This window comes from Varroa destructor, unplaced genomic scaffold, assembly GCF_002443255.2.
Source record: "Varroa destructor unplaced genomic scaffold, Vdes_3.0 BEIS01000002.1, whole genome shotgun sequence".
NCBI lineage: Eukaryota > Metazoa > Arthropoda > Arachnida > Mesostigmata > Varroidae > Varroa > Varroa destructor.
The window spans coordinates 22142205-22156171 of record NW_019211455.1 but is presented as its reverse complement, the minus strand read 5'-3'; the positions used below and the strand labels follow the sequence as shown (position 1 = coordinate 22156171).

At 39.8% G+C, this 13967-nt stretch overlaps 1 long non-coding RNA gene across 1 annotated transcript; it reads right to left on the bottom strand.

Moving 5' to 3' along the window:
- Nucleotides 1-1790: 1790 nt before the first annotated feature.
- On the bottom strand, nucleotides 1791-13885 carry LOC147757521 (uncharacterized). The gene is made up of 3 exons (XR_015321575.1): nucleotides 13751-13885; nucleotides 12805-12949; nucleotides 1791-4950 (listed from the first exon to the last, which is right to left on the bottom strand). It is a non-coding gene; the product is annotated as an uncharacterized LOC147757521 (long non-coding RNA).
- Between the last annotated feature and the right edge of the window lie 82 nt (nucleotides 13886-13967).

The following is a 13967-nucleotide window of genomic DNA, read 5'->3' as shown; positions in this document are numbered from 1 at the left end:
GTCACCGAAAAATGTTCATGCAATGCATTGAAATGACTTATTCATGATAATCTCTTCTTTATAAAGCATTGTCTTTAATAACAAATAAGAATTAGCGCAACGATGGTGTTTCCGGTTAGAGAAGTTCGGCTAACATCTAAAAAAGCACAAAAGAAACGCCGTGATTTATCGATAAAAGTATTCTATGAACAGCCTGTGACTTCGTTTCGCTCGCTTCAACAGCTCGCTATATTGTTAATGTGCTTCATAACTATTTCTATTCTGATTTGCATACGATGGCAGTGCCGTGCGCAGTGACTAAAATTGCCCTAGAGCCAAATTCTAGAAAATCAACATTAGATTACGCTGAAATCCATCATTTTATCATAAATTCAAAATATTATTTATACGTTATACTGTTAACGCAATATATCTAGCGCTATATAAATAGAGCGCTGTTTTCTGTGCCTGTAAAGTTGACGACACCTTTTTAGCCTAATAAAATCTCAGCTAAAAAAATACTGATATAAATTTAAAAGTATTATGATAATATGTATCGTTTTGCCTTATTCTTACTCGGCAAAATTCACATTTATATTAGCAGTCACACCGAGGGCAGCGGTAGACCGTAAAATTCATAACAATTTGTTTCAAATATTTGGTAGGTCCACTTCAGACTCTAATATATCTCTCTCTCGTAAACACTCTGGTACGCCTAGCAAAGTTAGTTCGCTGCAGCAATAACTTCATATATCTTAATTATTCGCAGATCGGATATCCGAGATGTAGCACACACAAGCGTTTCCAGGCCTGTTCTGATAAATTCTGCTAAAGCGTTCTCGTTACGCGTCTATCCAGCGTATGTAAGTTGATGCGCGTCTGCCGCTTCGGCCAATTGACATCCCACCCACTATCGGTTTCAAGTTTGTAGCAACACACAAAAACTACTGACTTCTGAAAAACAACGGTGCATAGTAATGTCACATTTAACGCTTTTGAGCAACGTCATAATTCAAGTTACGTTCGTGAAAAGGACCAAGTTACTGTATTTGTTCCAGGGTCCATCTATTCGTTTTATATGTTAAAGAAAATGACCTGCTGCGCTAAATATAGATAGATATAGTCTGGTCTCGTCGACGAACTCAAGTTAACCTCTTCCCGCCGTTTTAGTTACATTTACGAGTTGGCTGGATTCACTCAGTTCACAATGGGTGACTTGCCTCGAGACGCTGTAGTATAAGCGAACAATAAACCGATGTCTTACCGGGCATTAACGCCTATGGATCAGGTTGACTTTGGGTCGACTTGAAATAGATTCATTTCGAAAACGGACCTCATTGTTTGACCCACAGACGTCATCAGGGATATATATATTCTTATAGATAAATAGAAGAAACAGCTTTCCAAACATCTAGCTTAATAGCTTTCCTTTTAATCTTGTCCATAAAAAGATAAACTATTTAGAGATGAAAAATTACCCCTTACGTTACATGAACGTGTCTCTGCTGCAATAAAAAATTGAAAATGATCCATCCATCCATTACAGCGCTACAAAATGCTACATTTTTTTACATGCTTGTGTGTCTATAGTGAATCCACTATCTAAAAGATGTAGAGTTCTAGAGGCATAACATCCTCTATATGCGAGCGAAGTCTGCGTAGCTTTCACTAAGAATAATAAATGAAGCTTTAGCTACTGAAGACGACGACGACGATGAAGACGATGACGATGGTAATACTGTTGCGAAAAAAATTGTTCTACAAAACTAAGATAAAAGCATCCCATCTAACAACATAGCACTTTTTATTGTTAAGGCCATAATCAATTTGACGATATTCCAACTTCTAAGCATTACAGTCAACACATCATTTTGACTACTTGGTCCTTTTCTTTGTATTTATATATTCTATTGAATTGCTAGATTGCTCCTGTTCTAGCACGTCCTTAACATAGACTACATTTGCTTCCTGAACCAAACGTATCGTTCTAACTTGTGATGGTTATAGTCAAAATGCACATTTAAGTAACGAAAAAAAAAAAAAAAAAAAAGAGCATAAAGGAACATTTTAAGAACTGTGACGTCCGGCAAAAATACAGCATTTATTACCAACCATTACGGCTGCTAAAATGAATACTTCTGCCATTGCTGATGCTTGGTTATTTTCGTTCGTCGTCTAGGGCAAACAACTTGATCCAAAAAAACAACGGAAGAGAATGTGACCACTTCTCTATTGCCGCAGAAGTGCGAAAAGTCTTTATCGACTACGAGAAATAAGTATTAACAGGGGTATTTGTGTCCATGTATCTCATGAGTTACCGATCCGGCTATGAAAAGATGACTGGCGCACATATACTCGTAAAGATAAATAGGGGGCACAGTACGGCCATATAATGGGGCTGGCGACATACTCTCTTTGACCAAACCGTCAATGTTTCTCGGCACATTAAATATATCATCGTGCTTTTTAAGAATACAGTTGTTGCGCTGGTGGTTGAAGACTTTGTTTTTTGTTGATTCGTAGATGCAGATCCGTCGGTCGGTAACTTGGTCGACTGGCCAGTATTTTGATCTATTATTTTTTTGTCAATATTGATTGGGGAACTCAGCTTTGCGGAACGGCTGTGTCGTTACAGCGCCTAAATGTCGAAGACTATGTCCTGTTTGTATATACATATGCAATTACATGTCGACATGATTTTCGCATTAGATATGATGGAGCTGTCTATGTATGTCACCCTGCATACGTTTATATATTATTGATACAGGTACCCATTCGACCATTTAGCTGGATATAAATGTTACAAATGTGTGGCGTATCGTGCTACGTAGCCTTAACGCCCCTTTACACTTGCCTATGAGTTACTGATAATAACTGAACAATTTATTCATATTCAACATATGGATCAGTCCGCTGGTGAACCGATCATCTTTTTTTCCTATATATGCGTACATTTGGCTCTTGGAAACTTCTCAGGTCAGACAACAACCTTTGATTCTTATCTAGCCTAACGCTAATAGAAGTAAATATCCACTGGCATTAATATTAGTCATGTACAAGCTATTGAATTTGATCGTGAAAGGGGCATAGGGAGGCCAATTTTCCACAACAATATTACAATAGTCGCGTGTTGATGCTGGCCTATGTGAAGGTGATGGCGGGCCAAGTTACAGTTTTTCGTTGAAATCGCTAATTAGGGTCTACAAAAATAAACATCATCCAGTTTCTACAATTATCAATTACTACCTGCGACTCATCCGACGCCAATACGTCGCATCTATACATTCTCACAACGCTGTACTGATAGGCGTATATAAAAAACGATAATATCCAGTGCAAAGCATTTATGCTCCTTCTTATAGATCTAAATATAGATACCTCACCCGTGAATCTGCCCATGTTGCAAGCATTATTGACGGGTAGTCTTTGAAATAGAACAGCGCAAGACTAGTACTGTATCATATGAATTCCGTCTCTACGGACGGAAATGCAAATCAGGGTCCAAAGGCAGACTTAGAGTTGAAGCCGGACTAGGGTAGCGACTCTTCATCAGGCCAGGAATATGTTTCTGACCCTGCGCAAATGTTGCCATGATTCTGACTATCCATAATCGTGTTGATGATCAGAAATGGCGCCGACCTTTTATATTAAGGGGCTGATATGGTTCGTTTATCTACATGTCGATTCCGTCGTATACAGTTTATAGCCCTGTCTGTGGCCGTTGAGGTTAACCTTTCCAGCCACTTTATATATAAAGTATGCTGTGACTATGCAAGGAATCGCCTTGACATACGCTATACTATATCTAGACATATCAGTTTTTTGTTTGGCTATTGGCGGACGCCGGCTCGAGCTGCAATTGTATTCCATAGGGTGCATTGCTTTTGCTAGAAAGCGTGTGGGTATTATGGAACGTTGCTTTTTTTTATGATATTCGCACGCAGGGGTGCCTTCAGGTGCCACCAAGTCACATTCAGGACAAAGTAGATTAAGAAGACTTTATGACTAGCTTATCTGTTTAGCATTGCTGCATGCAACGGGACTAGAAAACAGAGCAACGTGATAGACTTAGGTTGAAATTGACCCAAGCTGACCCACATGTCATAAGCCGCTACCAATCAAAGATGCTCTCATTCTGCCCAATTTGACTGTTACTGCCTCCATTTTTCCTTTCAGCTCTGAACTCGTTTAGAGTGACAACTGATAAAATTTAAATTAAATAAATAAAATTTAAATAGTACCCAAGCAAATATAGGCGTATTATGCTTTACTTACGGACATCAGTGATCATTCGTTTATAGCATTATATTATTGTAGTAGCGTTTCTCAGGCAAGAGCTGATCGTGAAGGTCTCTTATTACGACAATACTATACGGCCGGCTTTACTTAGCATTTTCTGCCTGCATTAGTGGGCTCCTGTAAGGTCACCGCATTATTTTCTAACATTGCTAGTTCTGTCGGCGGCGCCTATTTGAATACCACTCAATGATAACTCTCATCGGGGTGTCTCTTTTTGAAAAGCTGTTAAGCTACGAATCTTCCGGCCCGAATTGGAAGTTAACTTCTCTATACTTTAGCTTCGACATGAGAGCTTCTCTACATACACGCGGCTGCGATAATCAACTTAACTCATTTCTACAACCGAAAAGTCAAGTGCTAAGATAATATGATAAGTCAGTTATTCAGGTTGTAGAATTCTAAGAAACTGCTATTGTTGACCTCTTCTGGTTGCGGATTGTCAGAACGTCTCAATGAACCGCGGAGGAAGTCCACTCGAGTCCTCTGTCGAGTCTTAGGAGGTCGAAAGTCTTGGTGTTCCCGAGTATCATCTTGGTAATAACATTACTTTTTCTTTGAAAAGAGGCAGTGCTCGGCCTTGCGTGGAGACACGTCCGCGAAACACTACTCCGAAGTGGAAAGGATGCTGAAACCAGTGACAGAGTTGAGCTGGGACCTTCTATGATTTACGACCTGTGGATCCGAACGAAGCAATAGAATAGAGTGAAGATGTCAAAACTTTGCAAAACATATTATGACTAAGAAAGCTTTCTATTTGATAAACTGGCCTCTCCTTAACTAGCACTCTACGTATGATTGGCGCTTGTCACTAAAAAAAAACTCTCTGCGAAAACACTTTTCGGCTGGGAACAGAGTAACAAGATCGAAACTGAAAGTACTCATCATATCATTACAGTTTCAGTAAATTCTACGCGAATAAAATAGACTTGTTCATTGATTAAAACGAGGAACGTTTTCAAACGGTAACGGTTCAGAACGAAATTAGATAGACTCAACTTAAAGGTCCCGAGGGCTGAATTTAGCGAAAACGGTAAAAGAAGAATGTATTACAGAAGCAAGGTTTATCAGTTAAAAGAAAAATTAGCTTGTTTCATTGAATTTCATTAGTTGCTTTAAACATAATCTATTGGTGTGTATTTAGTACTCTACTTTTCATTTGTTCGGATTTTGCAAGTAATTTTGTCGTATTATTATGTGTGAAGCTCTGTCCGTATGTTTAAGGGCGGGAATTTAGACGGCCTGACCTAGCCAGGCCAAATCAATAGCCTTACTCGGGTCGCTAGTGTATGGAAAATTAGCTAAAAAGAAATCGATTCCTTAGCAGCCGCCGATGTTTGCATGGTGCCTACAGAATAAAGGCAAACGTTCGCGTATACACACAACACACCGGAATAGAACTTAATAATTTTGTTCAACACAAGTTCCGTCGAATCAACGTCGGCTAGATTGTATTGATCTAACTAGCCAGTCATGACATTTTCTGGACGTGTAGACTATTCTCTGAACTGAATCGGCGTTGAGGTGCGTTGAGGTGCGTTGAGGAGCTCGGTATGATGTTTAGTTCAGCACTTTTACATGTTACAGATGTCAATAGAAATGAACGTTCTCAGTTTAGTTACTTTTCCTAAATTAAGTGTGCCACTTAGGGCAAAGGCGGCCATTAATACTAAATCGTCGTTCAGAGAAACGCATGTCAAGCGCTAGTATGATTGTGCGAAGAGGCAATCTATGCAAGCATACACAGTGATTGATATTTTCCCAGGCAACTTACATGTACACCGTCTGATTTGGGTGAAGGGACTGCAATTTAGGCTCTGAAAACTTTAAAGCGCAAACTTAACCGCCCGATAATAAACGCGCCAATGACTTTAAAAAAAAAAGCAAATGCATGTAATAGGTGCTTTTTGAAAATGATTTGCCTTCCTTAAGGCTGTCTGCCACTTTCAGGATCGTTGAAATTTCAATATCGATCTAAGTCTGTTTTGACGTTCGCTTTTTTCTTCTAGCATGTAAACTTATTTTCTTGTTAAATGTTCTTCAACCTTTTTCGATGAAGGGGGAGAAAGGGACGAAGGTATAAAATTAACATTACCGGAAACGACGAAGCGCGGCCATTCCCGTGGAGTCGTTGTTTCTTGCTCCTGATATGTCAAGCAATCTTCTCGAAATATATTCAGAGAAACTCTTTCATAATCGTTGAGGTTTGCTTTGATAGGCTTTTTGGCTTCCAAACCATCTTAGAGGAGCTAATGTACTTAAGGCTTGAGTTTTTTTTCTAATTTATTTATAACATATTTCCTTTTTCGTTCTATAGAGCTCTGCTATATCCACAAAGTTGCGCTGTGTACACCAATGCTAGACGAATACTGCCCACTTAGTCCAAATTTAAGTTTGTCAGAAACTTAAATTCAACATTCAGCGCCACAACGGATAATGTCTTTTGGCCAAGGGGACAGTAATACACCTAGCTTTTGTATTGTTATAACTCAGAATTTCTAAAATCGACGATTTCTTGTACAAATGTGTATGAGTATACATCTACGACGATCATCTTTGACCCACAACTAAAGCCCGATAATAATGACCAGTGTTCACGTGGTGTATTAACGTTGCGATTTTCATCCCACAGCAAAATGTCTTTATCCGCGTTTCTTCTGTTACTACTACCAGTAGTTGAAGTTCAGTCACTCCGGAAGAGATCATTAATCGCAATGGATTGAAGTGAAGAGTCGGGAAAGAACGAAAGAGATACAATCAACTGTTTGCGGCTAGACAGTCGCGTAGAAACGCGACCATCATAATCCTATCCAACAATAGCACCCAGTGGCGCTAGTATGAGTGACTACGATACCCCGACGCGGAGAATATAGCACATAGCAGGCATATAACGACCCACCGCTTGTGTATCCGATCAAACGGACATCGATCGTCGCGGATCAGCCAGTAACCACCGTAATGGAACAGCTGGTCCGACAACACAAACAGGCGCTCAAAAATGTTTAACTAACGATACCGTTACAGCGCTCATATATCGATTCCGCTTGACAAGGCGAGCAATATCCGAGCGATCATTGACTGCTTCTACATAGCAATACAGAAATATTATGTTATTCACGCAACCATTGTTATACAATCTCGGTTTCATTCACAAGAAGAAACAAGCGTAATTGTTACATGATTATTATAGGCTGGTAAAGTACTCGTATAAGCTCTGTGTGTGTGTGTGTATGCGTGAATGTTTGTGAGTGTGTGTCCTTGGACGCAAGGCGATAGAAACGTGTAAAACGGTGAGAAGTTGCCATCCATTACGTGATACAAGATACATAATTCGAATGCATTTTTCACTAAAACCGCGCAAGAAATTAGCTTGCTACCTATCTTCCTTCATAACTACACACGTCAATTTCTGTGTCACGTCAATCACACAGTGGACGACGACTTAAATTAGCATTCGAAATTGGAGGCTGTCTTCAAGCTTCTTTTTTAACTATAATCAATCAGCCAGCGACATTATACTTCGTCTCCAGGGTTTTCGAACGTCTATAGACTTCCTTCTGTAGTCTATTGCTAAATACGAAAACTCAGGATTTCTTACAAGAGCTCTATAGTTGTTTATAAACACGTTCTTAAATTCCTAATATAACTTAAATTTTGCGTTGTTTGGCAGACAGCTAACTCCCATGTCCACAAATGGCCTAATCATCCCCTAATTGAGACAGGTGAAGAATTTCAGAATAGAAGGTTTTTACAGGGATGCCGATAAATCGAAGCCAAATTAACCTGCTACATTAACATATGGTACTTTCCTTTTCTTTGTTAAATGACCGATTTGTCACGCCAAAAAAGAATTGTTGTACTAGCTTAGTATTTGGTCCATACTTATAATTCGACAGGTATACGCCATTCGATATATACAGAACTATGTACTTCAAGACCTCTACGATACTGCTTGTGGTCACGCGTGTACGTATTTGTATATCCAAATTGATATTACCGAGTCTCCGTTGTCGTTACTACTGAGGGCTTCGCCGCAATTACTAGACAACAGGGTCAAACCTCATTTCAGAAAGTGTATAAGATGCGTGAGCGCCGTAAAGTACCCTTACAGTAGGTCGCCCCTTTCTCTTCACATGCCCCTCCCGCTTTTTCGCTTCTTGTGTAACTGCTTACCATAGTAACTCGGCCATGGCACTCGAACCTGCATCGAAAACAACTGGATCTGGTACTCCCTTTGTGTTCACGCAGCTTTGAGTCGCCGGCCGATTCAAGGTTCGTCCAGGTTCAACACCGTCGGTGGCGACGTCGCCTGTTGTGCTAACACCGTTAGCGTTGACAAAATCGCCCACGACAACCTCGTAACCTCCAGATCATCGTTCTCCCATCGTTAATTCACTATCGCATCATCGAGATCGATTCGTTGCTTTGGAGGTGTTATGCCTCATTCCATTGGATACGAACCTCGCATCGCTACTAGGCGCACGCAAACGAAATCGACCCATACGCAATTCATGCAAACTTTATATTTCTGTAAGAGTCTTTATTTCAGTAATATTCGCGCATGCACGGCGCGTCGTGCAAACACGCAAGCTAGGAGGTGACGCTCCGTTGGTCTTGTCGACATCGAGTAATTTCTATGAAGTGAATTGTCGGACAGCGAAAGGGAGGAGACCGCGTCTGGCTGGCCTGTACGTGCAGAGAAGTGCTCTTGACAGATCGAGAATGTTCTTAGAATTACCTGAGGCTTGCTGCATCATCGGGTGCCCCTATGGATGTCCAGCCCGCAAAGTGAGAGGACCAATGCACACAGCCGGTTTGAGTCGATGCTGCGTATCTTGGCAACAAGCTTATAAGCTGACCTGCACTCTCTACAATTGCTGAGAACGGCCAATCCGAAAAACTAGCCGTACGGACTACGACCACGGAAACGGCTAGGAACACAGACAACTTAAACGAAGAGGAAAGAAAGGACTAACGTAAAATAACGTTTTTTTTGCAGACAGGACAGAATCGAAGCTCGCTTTTTGGCACTTTGTCTTTTCAGGCAACGCATCAGCAGTGACCTACATTGGCCAGCATTGAGCAACCATTGTTAGCTGACGAAGGAGGAAGCACAGGACGTCGATCTGGCAAAATGAGTCGGGGAAAACAACTTGTCATGCTAATCACCCTGCTCATTGTCTACATTATTGTTTTCTCCATCTTCCTCTACTATCATCTCTAAAGTATTAGTGGCCCGAAGCATGGCGCTCGCGATCGCGATGGTTACCACCATGGAAAAAAGGGATTACCAGACCTTCAATACTTCGGTACCCCTCAAAGCATTGTTGCTACCGATAAGGGTACAGCTTTATTAACGATGAGCTTCTGTGGACAGAACGGCCCTAATGTGGTCCAAGATTGCTGTTCTTTTCTTCTCCCGATAGATCTCCTCGATAGGAATGTAGTGCACCCCCAGATATGCCGCCAGCTAAAAGCACATTGGCTAACCGCGTACATAGCTGCCGAAAGAGTAAGCTAAACTACAAAAGCGCTTATATTGGATCTGAAATTCACCGTACAATGCAGACAGCGGCGGCATCAACATCACCTAATGCTAGCCGCGTTCACGATAACTCCTTATGCTTACCCAAACCGACTAACTACTCCTTTCACAGTTCATCCAGTTTTCTCGCTGCTTGATCTGCTCATAAGTGAACATGAGCCATCACCGAATCAATGATGATCGTCTTCATGGTCATCAAAGCTCTATACAAAAACCAAAACAACAACAAATCGCAATTATTACAAATTACCTTTTATCACAAGCATATGTGTTCAAGTCAACGACAGACGATAATTTCTGTTGGGATGCATCTCAGCTACAGTAGATCAGTGGCGACTTCTCCAACAGCGACCCGTCTACTTTATGACCAAATCCAGGAGACACTTATACACCTTCAAGCTTCGAAAACAGATGAAGCGCGTCATTGAAATAAGTTTGTGCCGAAAAGTGCAATAGTACTCGTGGATGTTACTTGCTATTGGACAACGATTATTATATAGATATGAGCTAAATCGCAACCACCACACTGTGCCCCCTTCACAATTGGAAAGTCTTCACCACCTAAGCGTGATTGAATGCTCATTGCTTGCATTTATGGTGTTAATTAAATAAATGTGTAATACTAAATATATATGTTATTTTCAATTGTTAGATAATGTTTAATCTAATAGTTAAACATCGATTCTCGAGCCTCCAAAATGACACTTTACTGCATGAGCCTATCACCAGTTAGCTTAATCATTATATATATGCGAAAGGCTTAAAATGTGGCAATAAGGCAAATAAGGTTGTTATCTCAAGGTTGCACCCATAATACGAAATTATTTTAGCCAGTGACTTTTGTATTAGGCGGTAACATAAAGAATACTCAGCTACCACACGAGGGCAACTTTTCCTTAAAGGTAGAATATTGTTGTACAGTTAGAGCTGTCATATTTTACCTAAAGTAAAAGTCATTTATTAAGCTATATAAACAACTACTCAGAGTTTGACAGATATGCGTTCAGATTGGTTATTTTTTTTGGTTCCGCTGATTGCGATGCTACGCACGAATCTACCATAATAAATCTACGTGAATTCAGAAGGACGTATACGTACAATAATGTTGCTTCACTATTTCCCCCCTAAAGAGCTGATTTAAGAACAAGCGACCTTCAATTATCCACGCAGCAAAGCTGCGCTCAGTAGGATATCTGTATCGAAAGCGAAACTTTGTGATTTGTTGCCTCCACACGCTGCCATGTCCATAGTTAAACTGCTTTAATTAAAGTTTCTAGATATACATCATCTATCTCGAACAACAAACATGAATTACTGATGACCACATGAGCTGCAAACTGCTTTGGGGACCCTTTTATTTTATATTCTCACGTCCCAACAGGCTTCTTTCACATCACTGAACAACAACAGCCACTGATACACACCTTATACTATAAAACGGACGAAATTTCTGTATATGTCTGCTGGGGATCATCTAAAAGTAAATAAATGTTTTCGAGTCCGGTATTGCCGTTAAACATGACTAGAAACGACCAACCTCTTGCTCAAAACGAGGTATGTCTATGCTTGGTTTTAAAGCAAGACCACCTCAAGTAAACCTAAGTTTAGCAAGCAACCGCGCTACCACTGCAGTGTCACGGGGACGATCATTTCGAAATTGCTTCTACCGAATTTGATCGTAATTGCGGCTTGGCCCCACAAAAAAATGTAATGATAACGAACTCGTGCTTGAAAAAACCCACTGCCGTGTCTAAAACCTAACAGAACCCTTTTGTGAATTAACATTGCGCCCAATACGCCGCAAGGCAAAGATATTTGTTTTCATTAAACGTGTAACTAAAATATTTAGAAGTTATATAAAATCACATTAATAGATCGGTGTTTTCGTTAATGGGGGCGATGTTTGAAAATTACACAAACTATTCCTAGAAAATGTTCGGGTGATATGATTCTGCGGATACGCTCTATATCAGCGAACGCCTAACTTCAAACGGATTAAATTTAATTTTCTTGCCCATGTTATTAAGGTTGATCCATAGACTTGAACACTGCTGGATCTCATCGGTTGCATGACAATAGCCACTTAGTCCCGAAGCTAAATTGGTTTCTATATACCAAAAAGTGACAGCAATTTCGACATATTCGTAATCAGCGTTAACTTTTTTCAGGCGCCAAAATTGAAAAACGATGAGAGCTTCAACTTGTCGCCCGTGTACAGAGATAAATAAAAGGGAAGTAGAAAAACTATATAGGTATATGCGAGGAGATTCAAACAGAAAATTAGAATCGCGTTGCATGGATATCGCCACAGAAAATTTTAACAATAACGCCACAAATGAAAGACTAATAAATGATACATACAGGATGCTGCGAAATGGCAATTGTAAAAACTCAAAGTCATTCTGTTAAATGTAATAAGTTACCCCAGAATAGCAACATTTTACTTATTGGCAGACCACGTTGAGTGCCTTAACTTGGCTCGCTTGTAAAGAAAACCAGTGTAATTTCTGGGTCTATAGACTTAATATATTAATTAACAATATTATACAGTATGCTATTGGGCCAGTTGACACTTTTAGTATCGTGATGAATGCACGATTTTAGTAAAAAAGAAATGTAATCTATTTTCGCATGGATAATACTCAGCTGGAGTCTAATCCCACGTCACAACGAAACAACTTGTCGAGTAGCTCATATTTAGCACGTTTACAGGCGCCAAAATCCAATTTGTAAATACTTGATTTATTACATTGATGGCTTAATCGAGCCAAGTTATGTTGTTAACTGTTTTTTTTTGGGGGGGGGGAGGAGGAAGAAGTTACGGAGATATCAATAGTCCCTAAACTTATTTCGAGAAAAGAAGCACTTAGCAATTAATACTTTCGATGCCCCCAACTCTGAAGCATTTAAAAGTCGATTAATTATTATCCCGAAATTCGCCTGCTAGCAACTATGACGCAAAACAAGCCTTTCACGCGATTTACCTTTTACAGTTAGATACTCAAATCTTCGTATCGCCTGATTAAGAATTCGAACATTCTTCAAAATAATGTAAGGACTGACTTTGATATAGCCATCTATGTGCGTACCGGGATTACCACGTCACGGCACCAAAAGGAACCCATAAATCTGCAATAGACAAAAGATAGCAAATATCCTCAGAGCAAGTATTGGTACACTAAGTCTCAGTAAGCAGGTATGGTAGTCTAGTGTTTTCGCACACATCAATGTGATATTCAATAAGTGACAGAGTTGCTTTGCTATCTATCTTAATTAATGGAATAATATTAGCGGAAATTCTTGCCAGAGTACTCGTAGCAGACACCTTTCTGTTGCGTCAGAATAAGGAGACTGCGTAATGGCTGAATACCTTTTTTTAGCGAATCTAAGTTAAACCAGTTAACTGTTGGGCCAAATATACCTTTTAGTTGATTGTTACAACAAAACAAGATCGGGTTCGGCAAGCCTTGTTGTCAAGGGAGAAATAAGGCAGTGAGTAAAGATTGATACAATAAACTAGCTGACCTATGTTACTTTGAGCATTGAACATATAGACCAGAAACCGGTGCATTTGTCGCAGGTTTTTCTATTATTGTATTTAGTGTCAATCAATCGATTGGCAAGAAGATTGATCTCAGTCTTCAGAATGCTGGGCTTCATGTGAAATGACGTTGACGTCCTTATTCCCTTGAACGTATATCGATTCGCACTCAAAACAATTAGAAAAATTTAAAAAAATCATTCGAGCATATCACTGCATACAAGCCATGATCTTAGTTTGCTTTGTTTGAAAAGTTCGACCAGTTATCATGAAAAATTCTATTAAGTAGACGAAAAGAATTTCAATTCTCGTGAAATTGCATTTGGAAATCACTATAAATATCTGGTCATCTAAAGGCTATATATAATATGATGGTTTGCAGAAATGACCTTTTTTGATGTGGTCTCAGCCAGATAACGAAGGTTTTTACGGTGGTACTACTGTTGTGTATGGATGATGATGTTCACGTTTACCAGTACCCAGTTGTACATTGCGCTGCAGTTACGGCAAAAGTTTTACAACCGACATTGCTTGCGGACGCGATTTTACCGAATTACACACAACGTAGTCATTATTTAGATTGCTATTGGGGTGTATATTTAATTC